Raw genomic sequence first — 22,792 nt, forward strand, 5'->3', positions numbered from 1 at the left:
TCATCGTAGGATCAATCATTTTTTGATGAGTGACTACTTTTCTGGTACTCTCTGTGCTTTACATATGTCAACTTGCTAACTCGGTGCAACAACCCAGTGAAGTAGGTACTGTTATTATTCCTCTTTTAGATATAGGAAAACTGAAGCCCAGAGATGTTGAGTAACTTGGCTGGGTCTCACAGCTGCATACAACTGAGTAATGGGCAGAGCAAGGAGTTTGACTTAGAGCCCATACTCATTCCTTTACCACCAGTTTGCCTTTCCAGTCTCTGGTACTTACTGCTTTGGCATTTGCATTTTCACAGTGTCCTGCTAAGTTAGAGCTCAGTCTGCATTTCCCTGTGCCACCTAGAAACCAACAGAGGAGCGACTGAGAGCCATTTCAGCCAAGATGATTCAGGTGCCAGTATGTGGCTGGAAAGCGAACACTTCTGTGTTGTCTTTGTTCCCTGGTACATTCTACTTATTGCAAATGCTTTTTGCCTAAAAGAAATGGGTAAAGTCTAAAGAGCCTTTTTTTTTTTGAATGAATTTATTTATTTTATTTTTGGCCGCATTGGGTCTTCATTGCTGCGTGTGGGCTTTCTCTAGTTGCTGGTAGCGGGAGCTACTCTTCGTTGCGGTGTGTGGGCTTCTTATTGCAGTGGCTTCTCTTGTTGCGGAGCACGGGCTCTAGGAACGTGGGCTTCAGTAGTTGTGGCACATGGGCTCAGTAGTTGTGGCTCGCAGGCTTTAGAGCGCAGGCTCAGTAGTTGTGGCACACGGGCTTTGTTGCTCTGCGGCATGTGGGATCTTCCCGGACCAGGGATCGAACCCGTGTCCCCTGCATTGGCAGGCGTATTCTTAACCACTGTGCCACCAGGGAAGTCCCGAGACTTTTTCTCTTTAAACCCATTCAGGTACGTGGCATCTGTCTGGGTCCTTGTTATTGTTTGAAAGTTGTGTTGTATCCCAGTGTTCTCACAGTATCTCTCCTTCACGCAGTTAGTTACTCTCGAGCTGGGGTAAGCAGGATTATTCTGCACAACCAAGTCCCATTGGTAAAAGTGCTTCTGGTTATAGGATCTGAGAACATTCTCTAAGTGGAGAGAGACAGGCCAAGACTGGCCATGCAGTCTTGCATGGCTTTTTTAAAATTTATTTATTGAATGAAAGATTCTTTAAATCTAAACATGATTTCATATAATCCCATAATAACCTTTCCCTTCCCAACTGCTATATTTCCCCTCCCTCCTTCCCTCTCCCCACTGGTAACCACCAATTGGTTCTCTGTACCTGTGAGTCTGCTTCATTTTCATTTTATTTACTAGTTTGTTGTATTTTTTAGATTCCAAATATAAGTGATATCATACAGTATTTGTCTTTCTCTGTCTGACTTATTTCACTTAGCATAATGCTCTCCAAGTCCATCCATGTTGCTGCAAATTGCAAAATTTCTTTCTTTTTTATGACTGAGTAGTATTCTTTTGTGTGTGTGTGTGTGTGTGTGTGTGTATACCACATTTTCTTTATCCATTCATCTGTTGATGGACACTTAGGTTGCTTCCATATTTTGGCAATTGTAAATAATGCTGTTATGAACATTGGGGTGCATGTATCTTTTATCTTTTTGAATTAGTGTTTTTGCTTTTTTGGGATATATACCCAGGAGTGGAATTGCTGGGTTATATGGTCATTTTATTTTTAGTTTTTAGTTTTTCCATACTATTTTCCACAATGGCTGCACCAGTTTACATTCCCACCAACAGTGTATGAGGGTTCCCTTTTCCCCACATCATCACCAGTGTTTGCTACTTGTGGTCTGTTTGATGATAGCCATTCTGACAGGTGTGAGGTGATATCTCATTGTGGTTTTGATTTATATTTCCCTAATGTTAGCAATGTTGAGCATGTGATGACTTCTTTGCCTAGTGACTCTGTATCCACTCATTCGTTCATTCATTCATTTGTACATTCATTCAAGAATTCCACACCAATTCATGGTCAGATTCTCTTTGAGGCACGATGGGGAACACAACAGATGAACAAGACATTCAGAATCCCCAAAGATCCATTGGGCAGCTTTCTAAAATACGGAACTGAGGCATAAATAAGGGAAGAACCAATTAATCATGGAATGAAATTAGGATACTATCATGAAACAAACATTAAACAGTGAAAAGTAAACCACATTAAATATTTGGCCTTCAGAAAATGAAAGGAACATTTTGGCTGTGAAATAACAGAAGCATTCCTCAGACTAGAAAAAAAGAAGGGGATAAAACACGGCATGTTTTCAAAATAAATTAATTTTAGTTGCAAATTAAAAGATGGAGAGAGTTTTTTTAGAAACTTGCTTAATTTTTTTCTTTAAATTTTTTAGCAGGGTTAAAATTAGGTCAGATTGTGCTGGTATCTCATTTGAACTTAACCTCTGATCTTAGCCTGGAGGGCTCTCAAGGCTTGTTGTCTACTACGGATAGGTACGTTTCCTTAGATGGATGTGAAAGCAGTTTGTAATTAAGCAGGAAGAGGGAGAGAGACTGCGGTTGTTCCTGAAGGTGACAGTTAAAAGTGCTGAAGTGTGGACTTCCCTTTGTCCTCCAGAGAGGAGAGAACTGAAAGCAGGCAGGGGAAAATACTTCATTCTGAAGGTTGTTTGCCCATCCCAACCTCTGTGGGTGGTTTGCTGGATTATTTAAAAGAGCACTGGGGGTAATGCCTATGGGAGGTATCAGTGATGAAGCAGTATGTGGGTCCTGTGACCTACTGAAACAAAAACTGGTGATGGGCACTTCTGCCTGGGTTACCAAAATCCCCAGGCTGTAAATAACAATGTAAACCATGCTCCTCTACTGAAAACACATAGTGTGTGTTTATCTTAGACTATGAATGTCAACTACTGTTGACCTTATAATGTTCTGTCCACTTACCTTCATAATTGGTCCACTTCCTGTTTGGTTACCCACTTACTCCTATTCTGATCCCAAGCCACAAAGAGAATCTTATCCCATTCCTATCTTTATTTCTGACAATTGCCATGTGTCCTCTATCTTCGAAGATTGGCAAAATACAATCTGAGTTAAGGAGTCAATTTTCATGCAGTAGAGGTGCTACTGTATCAACTCACCTATCTATAAGCCCTCTACCCCGAAAACTCATCACTTTGGAAAAGCAGAGAAAAGCCAAGATGAAGGAAGAAGAGACCCCGTGGAATGGAGTCAGAAAGCCCAGGCACACAATCCCATAGAGACCCTGTGGAATGGAGTCAGAAAGCCCAGGCACACAATCCCATAGAGACCCTGTGGAATGGAGTCAGAAAGCCCAGGCACACAATCCCGTAGGAGAATTCTTCAGGCCTGGATCAATAATTCAGTTTGTGCTTATTGGATATAATTTTAACAAGTTGATTTAGTTGCGCTCTCAAATCAGAAGATTAATTATAGTAATTACTCTGGGGTAGTCAGAGTGGATATTCCAGACCAGTGCTGGCCAACAGAACTTTCTGCACTGATGGAAATGTTTTGTACCTGTGCTGTCCAGTATGGTAGCTGCCAGCCCCATGTGGCGGTGGAGTACTTGAAATATGGCTAATGTGACTGAACAGCTGAAGTTTCCCTTTTCCTTAATTTTAATTAGTATAAATTTAAATCTAAAAAGCCACCTGTGGCTGGTAGCTACTATATTAGACAGTGCAGCTCTAAACAGACTCATTGGCTATAATGAAGTAACCAGAGCATTACAGGATAAGGCCATTTAGTGTAGAGACAAAGAGGCTCCTAAAATACCAACAATTGCTGAACCTCATTGAATTATAGCCCTGGTCATCCATTTGTTTATCTACTCTTTACTTGATAAACACTTATTAAGCAGCTACCGTGCTTGCACGGTTCTCGGTGCTGGGGATAAAACAGTGAACAGACAGGAGAGAAATCTTTGTCCTCGTGCAGCGTATATTTTAGTGGAGGGATGTATCCACTAAATAAATAAGTAACAAAAACATATAAGATGTAAATTGATGATGAGGGATATGTACAAGTGAGGGAAGAGTGTTGGGAGGAGGGGATGTGGGAGCTGCAATTGTAAATAGGAAGGTGGAGAGGATCTCACTGACAAGGTGAAGGAGGAGGGTCAAGCTGTGGTTACCTGGTGACAGAGCCCGCCAGCTAGAGAGAACTAGAAACTCAAAAGTCCGGAGTTGGGAGGGTTCCTGGTAGGTTCAAGGAACAACAGTGGGATGAGTATGGTGCATAGGAGACTAGTAGGAGATGGAAACAGGATGGAAGCCCTGGAGGTGATATACATTGCTGGTAGAGCCATTAGCATTTACTGACAATTTGGATGTGGCCTGTAAGAGTGAAGGGGGAGTCTAGGATGATTCCAAGGATGTTGGCCCAAGCAAATCAAATGATGGAGTTGCCATTTACTGACTTGGTGGACCATATTTACAAAGTAATCTTGATGAGATGGTCAGCCACCATTTCCTCGTGCTGGATCCATGGTAGACATTGAGCATGGGCTTGAATGTGGCCTCAGAATCATTCTTAACATAGTTTTCCTGGAAGCCAATATGTGTCAAAGTTGGCACTCAAGATGAAACCATCACTGGATTCGTCTATGACTCAGGTAGAAAGGTGGGAAAATATGTTACCCACTTCATGAAGAGTGCTAGCCAAGAAATGACTTAATTTCTATAAAATATAGTTCATTAATATGCTTCAGTTCTCTGCAATTCCTTACCCTGGGAATCCGTGCAAGGAAGAGTTTGGCCAAAGTATGCAAAATTATCCTTGGAATCCTCTGCCATCCGGACGGTAACATCTTTCATTGTAGAGTGGACACTACAGGATGATTCTTTGAAGGGCAGGAGCCATGTTCCATTCATTTCCATGTGTCTAGAACTTGGATCATTACAAATGATTAATAAAGTTGGTTACCTTGAACATTTTTGAATTAGTACGGGGTCTGATTTTAAAGTGACCTCACCACATTATGTAACACTATTAAGCATTTATTAAGTACCTACCTTGTGCTGGATACAGAACTGTCCTTTAAAACAGGTGAAAGAAAAACTGTCAAAGTCAGGACAATGGTAAGGGTCAGAAAGTGGCCCCCAAAATACTTTGTTCTCTTACTCCATGACCTGGTCTTGAAAGGAAAATTTTAACCCTCCACTGGCTTCCTGGCACCTTTCAAGTAAAGCACCAAAGTTTTTACCATGGTCTGCAAGGCCTTGCCAACCTCTCTGACCTTCTTTCTTTCTTGTTGACTTCTCTGGTACGTCCCTGGCTTCCTTTCTGTGCCTTAAGTACACCAGCCATGGTCCTACCTCAGGGCCTTTGCATTTGCTGTTCCCTTTACTTGGAACTCTTCCCCTGCATCTCCCCAACTTCCTTCACGTCTCTCCGCAGAGTGGATGTGTTCGACCTTTACCTCCCTTGACATCTCTTTTTATTATCTTACCTTGTTTATTGTCTATGTAATTTTTTTAAATCGAAGTATTTACAATGTTGTGTTAGTTTCAGGTATACAACAAAGTGATTCAGTTATACACACACACACACACACACAGATTATTACAAAATACTGAGTGGAGTTCCCTGTGCTATATAGAAGTTTCTTGTTGTTTATCTATTTTATATAGAGTGGTGTGTATCTGTTAATCCTGAACTCTTAATTTATCCCTCCTTCCCTTTCCCCTTTGGTAATCATAAATTTGTTTTCCATGTCTGTGGGTCTATTTCTGTTTTGTAAATAATTTCATTTGTATCATTTTTTTTAGAGTCCACATATAAGCAATATCATATGATATTTGTCTTTCTCAGTCTGGCTTACTTCACTTAGTATGATAATCTGTAGGTCCATGTGTGTTGCCACAAATGGCATTATTTCACTCTTTTTATGGCTGAGTAATATTCCCTAGTATATATGTACCACACCTTCTTTATCCATTCATCTGTTGATGGACATTTAGGTTGTTTACATGTCTTGGCTATTGTAAATAGTGCTGCTATAAACATTGGGGTGCATATATCTCTTTGCATTAGAGTTTTGTCTGGATATATGCCCAGGAGAGGGATTGCTGGATCATATGGTAACTCTATTTTTAGTTTTTTAAGGAACCTTGATACTGTTCTCCATAGTGGCTGCACCAATTTACATTTTCACCAACAGTGGCGGAGGGTTCTTTTTTCTCCTCTCCTGCGTTTATCATCCGATACAATGTATCATCTGGTATAATTTTTCAGTTTGTTTGTTTGTTCCCTGCCGTCCCTCAGCACCCAGGACAGTGCCTGGCATGTCATAGGTATCCAATACATATTTGTTAAAAGGATGCATATGGCAAGATAGAGAACACTAGCCATGAACACAGACAGAGAAAAGATGCTGTATCAGTATGGAGATACTGAAAGTGTCCTGCATATCTTGTGTTCTGCCCCTCAGCCACTGTGTAACTCTTTGTATAGGTAGCTTCAAAAATGGCTCACGTGATCCCTGTCCCCTGGTGTTCATCCCTTTGTGTAATTGATCCCCTCTCCTTGAGTGAGGCTGGGCCCTAGTGACTCACATTAACAAATCAAATTTGGCAAAAGTGATGGGATAGCATTCCGAGATTAGGTTTTTTTTTTTTTTTTTTTTTTTTTTTTTCCCGAGATTAGGTTTTAAAAGACTGTGGCTTCCTCCTTGCTTGCACGTTCTTTCTCCGACTCCTCTTGCTTTCTCTCCCGATGAAGCAAGCTGCCATGCTGTGAGCTGCCCAATATAGAAGCCCATGTGGCAAGGAGAGAAGCACAACTGCCAGCCAACAGTCAGGGAACAACTGAGGCCCTCAGTCCAACAGCCCGCAAGGAACCTAGTCCTGCCAACAGCCATGAGTGGCTTGGAAGCAGACCCTTCGCCAGTCAAGCTTTGAGATAAGACTGCTGCCCCAGCAACCCCTTATTAGAGCCTGTGAGAACATGTGGGCCAGAGATTCATTAGTAACCAGACTTCTGACCTATAGAAACCATGAAAGATAAATATTATTGTTTTAAGTTGCTAACCTTTGAGGTAATTTGTTATGCAGCAATAGATAACTAATACATTTTTAATGAGTTCTTTTAAAATTTTATTTATTTATTTATTTTTGGCTGCGTTGGGTCTTCGTTGCTGCATGTGGGCTTTCTCTAGTTGCGGTGAGCGGGGGCTACTCTTCGTTGCAGTGCTCAGGCTTCTCATTGTGGTGGCTTCTCTTGTTGCAGAGCACAGGCTCTAGGCACGCGGACTTCTGTAGTTGTGGCTCACGGGCTCTCGAGTGCAGGCTCAGTAGTTGTGGCTCATGGGCTTAGTTGCTCCATAAAACTTATAAAAAAAAAATAGTGCTTACCTCATAGACTTATAGTGAGGCTTGAATGCGTGAATATTTACAAAGGGCTTGAATCAGTGCCTGCCACTCACTAAGTCATTATAAAATTTAGTTTTTATTTTTAGCACAAATGGGGTCATACCTTAGGTAATGTTGTACAACTTACTTTTTTGAAAACAATACATCTCGGAGAGCTTAGAGACAGTATTTTCTTTTTTTTTTTAATTAAACTTTTTATTTTGAGATAATTGTAGATTCACATGAAGAAAAAATATAGAGATCCTGGGTACCCTTTCACAAGTGTCGCCCAGTGGTAATATCTCGCAGAACTACAGTAAAATATCACAACCAAAATGTTGACATTGATACATCAAGATACAGAACATTTCCCTCACAAAGACCCCTCATGTTGCTCCATCTACATCTCTCCTGCCCCACCCTCTCCTTAAACCTGCAACTGCTAATCTCCTCTGTTTCTATTATTTTATGATTTCAGGAATGTTATGTAAATGGCATACTGTAGAGTGTAACCTTTTGGGATCTACTCTTTTCACTCAGTATAATTCTCTGGAGGTTTGTTCGGGTTATCACATGTATTCGCAGTTCCTTTTTTTGCTGAGTCATGTTCCATAGTATGGATGTACCACACTTTAATTTTTTGCACCCATTAAAGGTCATCTTGCTCCCTTCCAGTCTTGGGCCATTAGGAATGTTATAAACATTTGTATACAGGTTGGACTTTGGCTTCTTCAGCTCAAATTGGGGGATATATAAGGCAAAAAGAAAAGCCAGGGCATTTACCGCTGTGTCATTTCTTTGATCTCTGATCCCTAGCTGAACTGCCTTCTTCATTCCTTTTAGAGTTTCCTTATGTCTGTTTTATATATAATGTGCGGGGTTTTTATTTATACTTAGCAGGAAGACTAGGGAAAACTATGTCTATTCCGTTTTCCTGGAAGCAGAAGTCCCAGCATTCTTTTTAACTGGTGAGTATCACCCTATAGTATGAATGTATGGATATATCATAGCGTATGTCATCCATCTTCAACATTTTCCCATATTTTTACTCAAAAAGCCATGGTCCATAGAATGGCCCGGTACTCGTCTTTTTGTGCTCCCATGAAGATGCTTTTCTATGATATTAACCACAGTTGAATTGCTTGATCAAAGGTTATAAACCCTTTTTTGGTTGTTATTATGTAAGTTTCAGATGTACAGCATTATAATTTACCATGTATAAAAGGGAATAAACTCTTATATTTTGATAGATATTCCAAATTGTTCTGCAAAAAGGGCTTTCCCAGTTGACACTCCTACACATCCTAATATGCACTGGATAATATTCTATGGGCACTGAAGGCTAAGTCTACACTCACCTGATGTTTAGTAGATGCAGGTGAAGTAAAGTGAGGTAGATCTATTGTGACCTGTATGTGGGCTCAAACACGGGCGCATCTTTTCCTGAATCTCAGTGCTAAGCATTTAAAAAGCTGGCCAGGTGACTGATGAGAAGCTGGTCCCACAGCTCTTTGCTTCAGTGTACCAGTGGTGAGGGCCTCATTGAGTTGATTAGGGAGCTGTGTCCGCTCATGGGATGATTCATAACCAAGCCCTTCTCAGGCTTGTGAAAGAGTTTGATTGGCTGGGAAAATCAGACTGGGCTCAGAGCCAAGAAGAAACCAGGCCATAAGTCTAAAGGTGAGTGTCTCACTAAAGTTCAGGAAGATGTTAAGGGTCCCCTTTGTTGTGGAGAGAGGAAGAGAGTTGAGTGGTAAGAAAAGGAGGAGTGATGGGTCCAGGGAAGCAGGACCACAAAACTACGAAGATCTTACCAGGCAGAGGGAGCAGATTGTGTAGATGTATTTGAAATCATGGTGATCTGTGTGGGCACAGGTAGAGAAATCCCTGTAAGAAAATAGGCCCAGATTCACCCTTGTGGGAAAGGGCTATTGGGAAGAGGCTGAATATCAAACTGCCAGGGATGCCCTGGGACAAATTGTTAGCTTTTACGTGAGAAAAAGGTAGGAGAAATTTTGGATCTGATACTTTACAAAGGGACAGGATTTCAAAGAAGATGAAGCGCATTCTAGAAAGACAGCACAGTACTTACTGTATTAGTTTTTTCTGCTGGGTAACTTAGCATCTTAAAATAACACGTTTATTACCTCACAGTTTCTGTGGGTCAGGCATTTGGGCAAAGCTTGGCTGAGTTCTCTGCACAGAATCTCAAGAGGCTGTAATCAAGTTGTTAACGAGGGCTCGTTCTCATCAGAGGCTCAACTTGGGTAGGGTCCATTTCAAAGTTTCATTAAATTGGTGACAGAATTGATTTCCTTGATGCAGTAGACTTCAGGGCAGATTGCTTCTTTAAAGTGAGCAACGGGGCTTCCCTGGTGGTGCAGTGGTTGAGAGTCCGCCTGCCAATGCAGGGGACACGGGTTCGTGCCCCGGTCCGGGAAGATCCCACATGCCGCGGAGCAGCTGGGCCCGTGCGCCATGGCCGCTGAGCCTGCGCGTCCGGAGCCTGTGCTCCGCAACGGGAGAGGCCCCAACAGTGAGAGGCCTGTGTACTGCAAAAAAACCCAAAAAACCAAAAAACAAACAAAAACTAAAGTGAGCAATGGAGAGAGAGAGAGAGATTCCAGAATGAAGCTGCTAGCAATAAAGAATCTTATATAACATAATCGTGGGGGTAACATCCCATCCCCTTTGCCTTATTCTGTTGGTTGGAAGCACACACTTAAGGGGATCAGGTGATACAAAGATGTGAACACGCCAGGAACACTGGGGACAATGGTGGCCCACTTGTCTGTCTGCCGCACTAGCGAAGACGTGGAAAGTTATTAGAATATTGGCTTCAAGAAAGAAGGGAGGAGGTAAAATGGCTGTTGATGGCTATTGGAGATAAGGATGGATCTGAAGTTTCCCACACATTTTTTTTTTTTTGCGGTACTCGGGCCTCTCACTGTTGCAGCCTCTGCAGTTGCGGAGCACAGGCTCCGGACGCGCAGGCTTAGCGGCCATGGCTCACGGGCCCAGCCACTCCGCGGCATGTGGGATCTTCCTGGACCGGGGCACGAACCCACGTCCCCTGCATCGGCAGGCGGACTCCCAACCGCTGCGCCACCGGAGAAGCCCCACACTACATTTTAAGGAGCTTGAAGGCCAGTTTGAGAGATTTGCCCTTTTGTCATGTGGAGTTCTTAAAGGACCTTTCCATCCTTGGCCTCATGGTGCTTCCTGAAGCTAGCATCCTTGCTCAACAACCCATTTTTTATTTCAGTTCTCTGCTTAGATACTAATTTCCCAATCAATCATTTCTTTTTAGAAGTGTTTTAGAAATGAAATGACAATTGCATTTAAAGTGAAGTCTCTACATTGAATTAACCTTGACCATTTTCTGTGGTTTCATTATTTGGGCAGTTGTTGAAGTCAAATACACAAACTCATCCTCTATTGAGAAGGAAGACAATAGGTAACCTTTTCTGTACCCTGACTCCTCTGTGGAACTAATTGTAGAGAATAGAATGTGCTGCTTGTTCAGTGCTTTGTGTCTCTGTCCTCTCCTGTGTCTGTTTAAGGAGCTCTGTTAGAAAAGGAAAGATTCTTTGGAAGTGTTCAGGAAGGTAAAAATTTATGTAGATGGAGCTCATTTGGACTATGTCATAAATAGTTCTCAAGGATTATAAAAAGGATTGAAAAATACCAGCAGTGCCAAATGAAAAAGTTCCCAGTAGGTGGAATTTATAAGCCTCTCAAATAGTGATTTGCACTGCTTTAGTTGTCAGAATGTTTTGTGAACTTCCATATGATGGTGGGCGTGTACCTGTTAGCTTCCCTTGGTTGATAAGATGTATATTGACCAAAAGTAAACTTTTTATAACGAATTTATAACTTTTTGAAAATGACAACCCCATTGGTGATTAATTTTTTTTTTTGTCTGTTTGATAAGGACTTTCTTTTGGAATCTTTTTGAAAGCTATGGACTTTTTTCCTGAAAAATGCTGACAGAAAATGACATACTGTTTCAGAGTGTTTACAGACCCCCTTGAAACCCCCTATCGTGGACAGCCATGGATTCTACATTAAGAAACCTTGGAACGTCCCTGGCAGTCCAGTGCTTAAGGCTGTGCACTTCCACTGCAGGGGGCATGGATTTGATACCTGGTCAGGGAACTAAGATCCCACATGCCACATGGCGTGGTGAAAAAAAAAAGGAAAACTTGAGTTACATATATTTGGAAAAAATATTAAATTGAAATATAAAATATATAACTTAGCCTGTATCCAATGATAGACATAGTTATGGATTTGAGAGTCGCTCTGGGGATATTTTGGGCTACTGATCTAAGTGACAAGAAAGAGCCTTCAGTACATGTTTTGGTCTTTGTGTAAATCCTGGATGCAGAGGATTATGAAGACCCTGCCTTGTGTTTATATTGGAATTTTGTTTTCTAATAATGTGTGCATTTCTCTGCAGGGAAACTTTGTTTTTCATCATGATAGTGTGGGAAACATTAATAGTTTACTGGGGTTAATAGTGAAGATAAAATAATAATGCCATTGGCTGTTTGTGTCTGCGTGCACAGGTATGAGAGAGAGATAGACAGAGAAAGAGACGGAGAGAGAAAGAGAAAGATGGAAAAAGGCACACACATACAGAGGCAGAGAGACACAGAGACAGAGAAACAGAGGAAGACACACAGAGATACAGAGAGAGCCAGAAAGAGAGAGGTGAGGGAGAGAGAAAGAGAGACAGAGAAAGACAGACAGAGACATGTAGAGAGGAACATCAAGAGAGAGATGAACAAGCAGAGAGAGGCAAAGATAGATTCACATGGAGACAGAAATGGAGTCAGGGAGGGAGGAAGATTTAGAAGTAGAGATAGAGCCAGGGACAGAGTCAGTCAGTCACATTGCTGTGGAGACCGACAGACAAGCATGACACGGGCAGAATGAGAGGCAGAGAATTTCCCAGCCTGTGAACACCCGGGGGTGCTCCTATCTGCTTACCAGCAGCGGGGTAGCAGTGCTGTGCTTTATCACCAAGTCTGGGCTGTGAAGGGGCTGGCGGATGATTAAACAAAGAGGCCAGGCCCTGCTGGGTGAGTTACTTCCTAGGTATAAATTAGCCAATTGAGGAAGGACATCAGTACAGACCTTGTGCTGCCATTTGTTAAGCCCTTGTGTGGGACTGTGCTGCTGGGATGGAAGGGATTGATGCATACCTCTTAGCCTTCCCGGAGTTTTTGTTGAATTTCTGAAAAAGTTTTGCTGAACTTCTGGAAATGTGTTCACCTCTTCTCTCCATGAATGCGAGGATGAACATCTAAAACAAAACATGCTTTCAACTCTTCCTAGAAATTTGCTAATTTTTTTCTCTGAATACCTGGTCTGTGAATGTTACATAAGGCAAAAAAAGTTATTTAAAAAGGCATTATACTAGTCTTTCATGGGGCATCAGTCAGGGTCAGCATTAACGTCCAGAGAGAGATGGAAAATTTGGTAGCAACATCTTTTGATGTTCAGAGTATTACCCACTGGTTCCCCACACAGTAAACAGCTGCAATTCATGCCGTGACTTTTCAGTGCCTTTAATGTCTTGTAACATGAAAGCACTTGGAGTTTAAAATCTTGCTTGGAAAAATGATAGCTCATGTCTTAGTGCATATGTCCCTGATAAACATATGCTTTGAGCAGGTATTCAATCTCTCCTACCTGCTGAGTTGATGAAAACTCTAGAGAATTTACCAGAAAGGTTCCTTTTCATGTGTCATCATCACATTGCATTAGGACCTCATTTGTGTCAGGGAAATGACTTACTGTTCAGTCAACCTTGACACGAGCACTTTTCCAACCACCAAAATTAAGCATCAATACTTCTGTCCATCCTGGGACTCACTAACTCGAGAAACTATGGATGAGAGAATAGAAGTGAAAATCAAAATCATCCTGATGAATTGTAGTCTATAAATAAAGATGGGAATTTAGTGGATACTTATGTTATGAACCATCTTTAAAGGCTGACATTTTACAATAAGTGGCCAAGAAAGTGAGTGATGTGAAAGGAAGACATTTTGGAACAGCAGCCTTGACTAAAATAGCTGGGATTAGGAACTGTGTCTGTCTTGATGATATTATTTAACATGTTACATTCAGAACAGTGCCTGGCTCTTAGTAGGTGCTCAAATCATATTTTTAATGAATTAAGTGAACAAATGAATAAAATTAGTGTTATGTTAATCAGAAATATGAATATTTTAAAAGAAGGACATAGAAAATATTTTTTTAGCAATATACAATTGTTCATTTTAAAGAGAAGATGGAGTGACAGGAATTTCAAAAGACCACTGGTTGATAATGCAAAACAGACATAGCTAATTCTATGACTGGCAAAAGCATTTAAACAATCACTTAATTTGGCTTCTTCCTATACTTTCAGCCCCCATACTCTTTGCTTCAATAAAATAGTTTGCCTTGATGAGAACTGAGTCATTAGGGGTGTATCAGGGACCCTGGCTCTTTGGTTGAAAAAAGATAAGTCTGTGAAATTCACACATACATGTAGTATGTAAACCCTTTACTTTTCTAGTGAGATTACTATTGTTCAGGCAATTGTCATATTTCAGGAGCATCTATTAAAAGTACTTTCCATTTACTCTGTGTTGGACATTGTGTTATATGTTTTATATGCTGTTATTTAAACATCAAAGAATCTGCGACGTTAGATATCATCATCTTTGTTTCCTCACAAGGAGAATGAGGCTCACAGAGGCTCTGCAATTTGCCCAGGTTTGCTCAGCTAGATTGGGAATGGAAGTTTACACAGAAACACTTTCATTACATGTCCAATTACTCTTATTTGCAAACGTTAACGTCAATGCTAAGCTCTTTTGTCTGTGACATAAATACTTCACTGTCTGAGAATGTCCCAGTTAATTCTTTTATTCTGTGCTATGAGGTCTGTGCCTGTCTATCAGTGTTAATATTAGATTATTAACTCTTAAAGGACAGAGCTGGCTCCTAAACCTTTTCACAAAGTACCTGGCTTTGTGTCCCCAGAGCTGGACACTTAGAGTACACTCAGTAATTTATCCAACAAGTCAATGAATGAGTGAGCAGGTGTCACATGTAAATTAGGACCTTTCCTTTGGACCCATGAAACCACTTTTAATGTATAAAAATAAGTTTGTGCTTTACATGCTCATTATACACAGATTCCAAAGTATCAGGGAAAATGATCAAAAAGGATGTTGAATTTCACATCAGGAAAATTACATTCACATTGTAATGCCGATGAGGTACATGCTTCTCCTGTCTCGCGGGGCCAGCAGCTCGTGTCTCATTTTCCAGGTTGAGCATTGGCGATTTCAAAGTTCCTTAGGGAGCAGTTGTGAAGAACTCCATGGGGAAGGGGCTAGCATGTTTTCTCTGCCTATTCCCAAGACTTTTACTATAGCTATTCTTTGGGGGCTAGTTAACATTTTAAGCCACAATAGCTGATTTTCTTCACTATTCTTAACTCCCTTAATATTTGTGTTCATGTTCTACTACCCTTCCTGTGGGTTTTTTAAATGTCAAATTGTAGGGGGTGGGGATACCTCACAAAAAACCTTATTCTTCAATGAAATCTTGGGTTTTCTTTTACAGGTGCCCATGAAGTGGTCCAGACTGGTATATCGGGATTGTAGCTGACTGCTTGAGTGATGGTTCAATTTCTGTATCCACAAGACTGGGTCACAGGGGGCTCAGATATTTGGTCAGACATTCTTGTGGGTGTGTCTGTGTGTTTTTAGGTGAGATTAATATTTGAATTGGGAGACTGAGAAAAGCATATATTGCACTACCTAATGCGTGGCCCTCTTCCAATCAATTGAATAGAACAAAAAAGCTGACTTTCCCGTGATGAAGGGGCAAACTCCTCCTGCCTGACTGCTGAGCTGGGACCTTGCTTTTTTCCTGGCTTTGAACTTGAATCGAAACATTGGCTCTTCTTAGGTCTCCAGCCTGCTGGCTTTTGGACTGGAGTTTATACCCTCGGCTCTCCTGTTTCTCAGGCCTTTGGATTTGGCCTGGACTTTTACCATTGGTTCTGCTGAGTCTCCAGCTTGTTAACTGCCGATCTTATGACTTTTCAGCCTCCATAATCACGTGAGTCAATTCCTTATTAAAAAAATCTCTGTATATGTATATCTGTATCTTTATCTGTATCTATATATCTATATGTATCCTGTTGGTTCTGTTTCTTTGGAGAAGTCCGACTAATACAGCTTGTAATGAAAAAGCCTGTAAAACTTAAATAGTAAGGCATTATGCCTCACAGAAGAAGTGTCTGGGAGCCGTCAGTATTGGGTCAACATGGCAGCCCAGTGATCAAGGACCCAGGCTCCCTCTCTGTTCCTTCTTTGCGGCTCTGTGTGGCTTTGTTCTTATGCTCACAAGGCGGCCGTTGGAGGGACAAAGGCTAAAGGGGCTCATGGGAAGCCTCATGTGGCAGCATGGCTAATAAATACCTCATTGCCGGACTTACTAGCTTACAGCTGTCACATGGACACACTTGCCTTCCGAGGGTCTGGGAGATAAAGCGTTAGGTCATCATGTTACTGCTACAAATAGATTTTGGGTTCTGTTAGGAAGAAGTGGGGGATGGATACTGGACAGGTCACTAGAAATATTCTCCACATATTGTTAAGTAACTATGACATAATCAAAAGGAGATTCCAGTACTTCATTGGCTTTGGAGATTATGTGGATTCACAATCCATTTGAATTAAATATCATATATAGGTTTCTTCAAGCCCAGTGCATCAAAAAACATTTTTAGTTAATGAGGGAATATACTTATATTTACTGAGCAGCTATGATATGCCATGAGCAAAGCCTTTGCTTTCTGTGTTATCTTTTCTGTTTCTGTTGTCCTCGTCTTAAAAATAGAGAAAATGGGCCTCAGAGAGACTTTACATAAGTTGTTTAAAATTGCACAGCAAGCTAGTAGAAGAATCTGGTTAGAACATTGTGCCTTTATAAAACCCTTATGAAATTCTTGTTCTTATAAGAAAACATATAAATTATGTGTAATAACATACGTGTGTTTAACTCTGATGCTTAGCACAGTGTTTTGCAGTTAGCAAGCTCTCAGTAAATGTCTGTTGATCATATCAGTTTTTTCAGTTGCAGTCACTGAAATTGATACTCCTTTTACAGGATCTTCTCTAAGTCCCAGTCTAGAAGCGCCAGCTCACATCTGAAGCCAGAAAATAATCTCATCAGTAAAAATTATAGTCAGAGCATTCAGCAACTGTTTGCTGAATACCTATTCTGAGCCAGGTCCCTCCTAAGCCTCTTTTATTTTTCCAGTTATGTGTTCTGTGCGCTGCATTCTGGATAAGTGCCTTCTGTCTTCCAGTCCATTTATTCTCTTTATATGTGAGCTCCTGCCCAATCTATATATTGTTTTAAATTTCAGTTATTGTATTTTTAATTTATGCAAGTTCAATTTGGTTCTTTTTCAAATCTGCAGTAACACTTTTTAGAATTTCCTGTACCCTTCATTCATTTTCAAATTTATCTCATTTCCTTAAACAAAGGAGCATAGCTTTCTTTTAATACTCGATGTCTGATAATTGCAGTATCTGAAGTACTTATGTGTCTGTTATTTCTGCTGGTTCTCATTCATGGTATATTATTTCTTTATATAGTTGGTGTCTTTGTGTGGCTCACTGCCCTTAAACAATTATTTGTGTGTGTGTGGGGGGGGACTTCCTGATGACCAGAGAACTATTTTAAGTTAAAACCATGGCATATATTTTTTTGATCACTTAGGTGTTGCAAAATTGGGACTGTAGACCCTCAAGAGAGCTTATCCATGGTTTACACCCTCTCAAGGACGATTCTCTTTGTTTTCTCCTTCCTTTCTTTTCTCCTGCTCTGCTTAACACCAAGGTACTTCTCCCAAAAAACTACTGGGGTGGAAGGAATGGGGTGGAAATACTGATGGTTGATCCTTTCTGTGATGCTGTAGCCCTTTAAAATCTCAGCTTAATGCATAAATGCGAGATGGTTTACCAGACGCACAACACTGAATGGGCCCCATGCTTTAACTTTTGTTTCCCTCGTGCCACAAGGCCTTCAAAAACACAGCTCCGTTTCTTCCAGATTGGCAAATGCCTTCAGAAGTAAAGCAAACCATAAATTTTCCATTTACCTTTCTAATTTTAATACTTAATTGGTATTTCCTTTCTATTTTGTCAGCTCTTTGATGCTGTTACAGGGTTACAAATGTTTAATTCAGCAGTTTTAGCTGTTTCAGTGGGAGAGCTAGTCCAAATAACCTGGTCTGTCATTGTCACCTCATCAGGCTTTTAAAGAATCGTCTTTAAACATCTTTAATAACTTTTTTCCTTTTATAATCAGGAAAAAAACCCTAAGAAATTCAGGAATTTTTCTTTCCTTTTGTCTGACTTATGTTCTATTCTTTTCTGTTGTTTTTTTTTTTTAATTTTGAGATTATTTCTAACTCTCTGGGATTCTTTTTTTTTTTTCCAATGGTACCATCAATTTCAGAGTGCTAAGGGAAATGGAGTGAGCATATGGTAACTACTGCAATGAAATTTGGTCCTTTACTCATGTCTCTACCAGATGTGGGATTGCATACATAATCACCATTTCTTTATAAAGTCGACCAACTTGGCTAATTTCCTTAATTTATTTAGTATGTTTCCATAAAGAAAGTGATCTGAGCTGAATTAATCTGGTAGAAAAACCAGAGTTATCCATGAAGAGGTAAATTGGGGGGGGGGTTGGCGGGGATAGTATGAACCACCCACTTACTTAATATGAATGCAATTCCAGATTGCATGGATTTTGCAGGTCTTACAACAAACTTCCTTCACTTTAGGTTTTCATTAACCTTTAGCTTTTTTTTTTTTTCCATGCTTCATGAAACACACTTAGGACCTCTGTATTGCTATTATGGGAATGTGACGTAAGATGTGTCATCCTCTGTTTTTTTCAGATCATGACTTCCCTCCCTATTATGTCTTTTTTTCTTTCTTTTTTAAAAACATTCTCTGTGGTTCTATTTAGACTTCTCATGTTTATTTCTCATCTGACACTCAATTTACTTTTCTAAATGGAGATAATTTCACTTTCATTTTCTCATTATTTGAGTAATACATCCCTGTAAAAATGCAGAAAACCAAAGCTCTATTTTTTTTTTTCTGCAAAAAGCTTTATTGTTTCCATTTGGTCCACATCTTGGGACAGGGCTCCAGGGTGGTTAAAAAGCTGCCTAGTGGCTGCAGAGCGGGGCTCCTCAAAGCCTGCTGGGCTTTGGAGGCTCCTGGGTGGTTCTGGAGAGTGAGCCTCTCAAAGAGATATTCCCCCAGCCCAGCCCAGCCCAGCCTGGGGGCCAGCCGGCGGGCCAGCCGGCCTGCGGAGGTTAGTCACGTGGTCGCCCATTTTCTTGATGAGTTTCACCTGCTTCTCCCGGAAGCGGCTCTCCCGGAAGTCACAGAGGCGGGGGTCTGCGGGGGCACAGCCCAGGGCAGGCAGGTCCTCAAGGGTCTGGTTCAGGTTCTTCTCCGCTAGCATGACGGCTCCGACAGCGTCTTGGGTTTTACCCCACTCATATTGGGGAGGCTTCTGCTCTTCCTGGAAGAGAGGGCGGCCGACGCACTGGTTTTGCATTTTTCAAGACGCTCGGCGCCCTCGTGCTTCTCCTCGGCCAATTCCCGGAAAAGTGGCCCACGCTCTCCAGAGCAACATCGTCGAAATAGAAGCCCAGAGCGAGGTAGGTGTAGGAGGCTCTTAGATGCATGTTGGCCAGGTGTTTGCCTCCACCTCGGAGGAGTAATTCTGAGGAATCCGGGAGCTCGTGGTTGATCGGTAATGAGGAGTTAAGCTCCAAAAAATGGTGTTGGCTGGTCCCTGTGACCGAGGGTAGCGGAGTGGCTGATTCCAAAGGCTGTGACTGGAAAAAAGGTTGGAGGGTGGTGGGAGGCAGGAGCAAGGGGTGTCCCTGGGTCTGTTCTGTCCAAACGCTGTTGAAACAAAAGACAGATCCGCGGGACCTCGGAGCACACTGTCCAAAGACCTTCTTTTTTTTTTTGCGGTACACGGGCCTCTCACTGCTGTGGCCTCTCCCGTTGCGGAGCACAGGCTCCGGACGCGCAGGCTCGGCGGCCATGGCTCACGGGCCCAGCCGCTCCGCGGCATGTGGGATCTTCCTAGACCAGGGCACGAACCCGTGTCCCCTGCATCGGCAGGCGGTCTCTCAACCACTGCGCCACCAGGGAAGCCCCAAAGCCCTTCTTTAACAGCACTTTGTAGAGAGAATTTCACTGGCCCTTTATTAAGGGTTTTTGGTAAATATAATTACAAATTTCTCTTTTCCTCTCTCTCTCTATACACGTATCTAAAGTTGTGTGTATAATATGCACATGTATTTATGTATGTGAAGTATGTATGTGTACTGCATACACACGTATGCATTTATAAAAATGCAATCATATAATTATAAGAAGGTGTGAGCAAAACAAAACTGTTCTTTACTAATAATACACAGCCATGTCTATCTCTTTAAGAGGTGATAACATTTCTTTCTGGATCAGATAACCTTTTGCTTAGCAAAATACATTCATAGGCTATTTGTCAACAAAATGGTGGTCTCTGTACAAGTCCTGAAGGTAGAAAAATTGAAACAAAGAGAATTAAATTCCACTCATTTAAAAAAAAAAAAAAAGAATGTGAGAGCTCTGAGGAGCCACTGTGGAAAGAGGCAGAGGGGCTCTGGAGGAAAGAGAGCTAGCTAGCAAATTAGCTAGAGACAAACTAAGAGCCAGTGGCAGTTACAGAGGGATTTAAAAAAATGATGGCCGAAATCCAATCCTAAGTGACTGTCACTACAAAAATGTTGTGAATGCCGCCTTCCCTGCCTCTGCCCCATCACTCTTTTCTAAACCATCTATAGAGGAGTTCATATACTATATTATCTTTTGTCTGAGGTACTTTGTGGAGTGAAGGCACTGGGATGGTATTCAACGTGGCCTCATACTGTCTAGAAGAGCACAAGAAGGGAGAGATTCAGAGTAGTGGTGGAGAATTCAGCATGAGCTAGAAACTGGAACCAGAGTTTGTGAGAAGATATGTAAGCTGGGACTTGAATGTGGATCCCTGCTCTTAATCACTGGAGTCCTGAGCGTGGTAGCCTCCATCCTTCCCACATACTAGCCTTTATTGCCCTTAGCTATAGTCCAGTACCAATATTATTTACCAACTAGTATTGCATCCCTAGTCATTTAGGGGTTTCTTAATTCTATTTATTATTGTATCCTCACCTCATACCTGTTCTCGAATTCTTCAATCCAGCTTTGATAGACTGTTAGCAAATGCTATCTCTCCCTTTTCATATCATATAGGATAGGACCTTTTGAGTCATTCTTATCATCATTAAAACAATATTTGAGGACATGATTTGGTTGATGACAGGCACAAATGTTAGAACTGCTTAAAATTAGCTAAAGGGTCTGGTACACACTGAGCCCTAAAATTAGTAACATCTTTTTTTTTTCCTTTTACTCTGTATTCAAAAAAGCTATTACCAAGAGCAGGGCAATGAATGGGGCTGAAGAAACAGAGTTTGGTTAAAAAAGAAAATAATATGGAGCTATTAGAGCCCAGATTCCCTGTTCCACTCTGCCCAGACAGTAGACTACCCTTTCCTATGTACCCCTGACAAGAGACAGGATATTTATTTTCTGGAGAAAGGACACTGTCATGCTTGCAAAGACTCAAAATATTCTCAGATAGCCTTCCCGGGGAAAATTCTGGAGGGTGTACTCCTATAAACAATTGGTTAGAAAACAACAAAAAAAAACCAAACATGGAATTCAGGAATGCGCACTCCAACACAGGAGACTTGCAAAGGAAAAGACCTAGAATAACAGTTGAATAGCAGGCTGAGAAATGAAGGTCTGGAATGGAGTAAAGTGGGTGGAAAGCTCTGGGAGGGAGATCTTTAGGGAAGAAAGAAAATGGAACTGATGTGTTTGGGTAAATGGAAAATATTATTCACAGGTGTGTGGCAGAGATGTTGAACCATTTGAAAAATATGAACAAAGCTCACTTAGAAAACCAGGCAAAAACAGGTAAACAAACAAACCCAAGGCAGTGATTGACTCCAAGGACTATGAAGGCTTGTCCAAAAAAGAAGGAATATTCATAAAATACAGGTTGGCTCAGAAGCATCATAAAATGTGTAGATAATGTCTAAAATGTGTAAGTTAAGAAAGAATAGTATAGGTCTATTATTTATAAATATGGAAGTAAATATTAAGGAAAACATTTAGAAGAGTTGAGTGTTGGCTGTGGAGAGTTGGTCTGAAGTATGCAGAGAGGTTAGGCAGAGGAATGTAATTTTTCATTATGTCATTAAATTAAGTGTACTCTTTTGCATTTAAAACCATGCACTGATACTGTTTTGATAAACATTAATTTAAAAAGTCAGACAGTATATTTTTTTATACAGCATGGCCCATAAACACAACCCAGACTTCATTTGGTGTTCAACTGAGAACTTTTCAATATTGAGGGAAAATGGTCTGTTTTGGAATCACTGAGAGATAGTACAATGATAGAATATCAAGTAGAGTAGACTTTGACCGATTTAAATGGTTTTTTGTGATAGTTTTAAAGACAGGCAATTTTTCCTTAACTTACTATGTAAGATTGGACCCTACACTAATAGAGACTAAGGTTGCCAGACTTAGCAAAAACAAGCAAGTAAGCAGGCAAGCAAACAAGCAAAAGAAAAAGCAAAACAAACTAGGATGGTCAGTTACATTTGAATTTCAGATAAACCATACATTTTAAAGTATATATCAAATACTGCATAGGATATACTTACACTAAAATACTGTTCACTGTTTTTCTGAAACTCAAATGTAATTGGGTGTCCTGTATTTTATGTGGCAACCCTATTAGATGCTCAAAAGATAATTGTTGGGCCTCTTTTCTTCTTCAGGACCCATTATGATCTGTCATCCAAGAATTATCAAAACCTGCTTGCAATCTGTCTCTATTTTCAAGCTCTATCAGCTTTTGGGATTAATGAGTTCCATAAGGTGACTAACCACCTGTAAGTCCAGAAGAATGAGTCTATCTGTGCTCCTCTGTCATAAATTTGTCTGTAACTTGACAATGGTCAAACTAATGACCTGGATGCAAAACCTTAAGGGCAAATCCAGGAACAAGTCATGGTAAACAAATCTGATGTGTGACATGGAATGACATATCTGAATAAGTTGGCATATACTTGGTAGAAGGTGGTGACCTTGTCTTAAGACTGTCAGACATAAAGTTGATCTTGTCCTTCCTTTGAACTCAGGCTCAACATCTTAATAGTCATGGCTGTTACCAATCAAGCTTTTATCCCAAGTCAGTCCATTTTTTTGTTAGAATATTTCCTTG

The 22,792-nt window shown here is 40.9% G+C and overlaps 1 pseudogene; it reads right to left on the reverse strand.

The window, feature by feature from the left end:
• Positions 1 to 18,555: 18,555 nt before the first annotated feature.
• Positions 18,556 to 20,666, reverse strand: LOC116762111 (annotated as a pseudogene).
• Between the last annotated feature and the right edge of the window lie 2,126 nt (positions 20,667 to 22,792).

Source organism: Phocoena sinus, chromosome 11 (genome assembly GCF_008692025.1).
Source record: "Phocoena sinus isolate mPhoSin1 chromosome 11, mPhoSin1.pri, whole genome shotgun sequence".
In the NCBI taxonomy this organism is placed as follows: Eukaryota; Metazoa; Chordata; class Mammalia; order Artiodactyla; family Phocoenidae; genus Phocoena; species Phocoena sinus.